Source organism: Penaeus monodon, chromosome 24, assembly GCF_015228065.2.
Source record: "Penaeus monodon isolate SGIC_2016 chromosome 24, NSTDA_Pmon_1, whole genome shotgun sequence".
Classification (NCBI taxonomy): domain Eukaryota; kingdom Metazoa; phylum Arthropoda; class Malacostraca; order Decapoda; family Penaeidae; genus Penaeus; species Penaeus monodon.
This window is the reverse complement of record NC_051409.1, coordinates 23,283,752-23,284,423: the sequence shown is the minus strand read 5'-3', so window position 1 is coordinate 23,284,423 and position 672 is coordinate 23,283,752.

Below are 672 nucleotides of genomic sequence, written 5' to 3'. Positions count from 1 at the left end.
GGGTTGGTACCATCATTGATAATAAAAGAAAAAATATGTATTGGTGTTACCGCTTTAATATTCGAAAAGGCAATTCACGAAGTCAATAATAAGATTACATAAATGAGTGCAAAGAAGCAGTTCATATACCTCGCTTCGAGTTACTGACGCATCTGCTTGGATCGGAATATTTCACCACCTGTAGATTATATTGATTCCTTTTTAATTCCCAAAGGTGTTATTAGTTTTTTTTTCTTATTTTTTGTATATCATATTTCCTTTGCATGACGGCAATCCCCCTGCCTTTCTCAGCTCCGCAGGCCTCGAAGAAGACGATGGAGAACGGTGCATCCTACGGGCCCTAGGGATAAGCTGGCCTTACTAGAACATCATCCAGTCTGAGAAAATGTGTTTTAAGAATCGTTGATATGAATTAAATAGTTTCGGGTCTATAATTTCTTTTTTCTGTCAGTTCTTTCATTTCATATTGCATGATCCTTCTCTCGTAACACATTCGACAAGAACAAATTCACGCTCGACATAAAATGGGACCTCGATGGCGATGGGCCTTCCGTTGAGCCTGTCTCGCGTGAACAGCTGCTGTCGCCGCCATGCCCGCCAGAGGGGACGGCACAATGTAGCAACGTGTTTTCTTCTCTCTGTGATTTTGTCATTTTTCACCATGTCCAATAA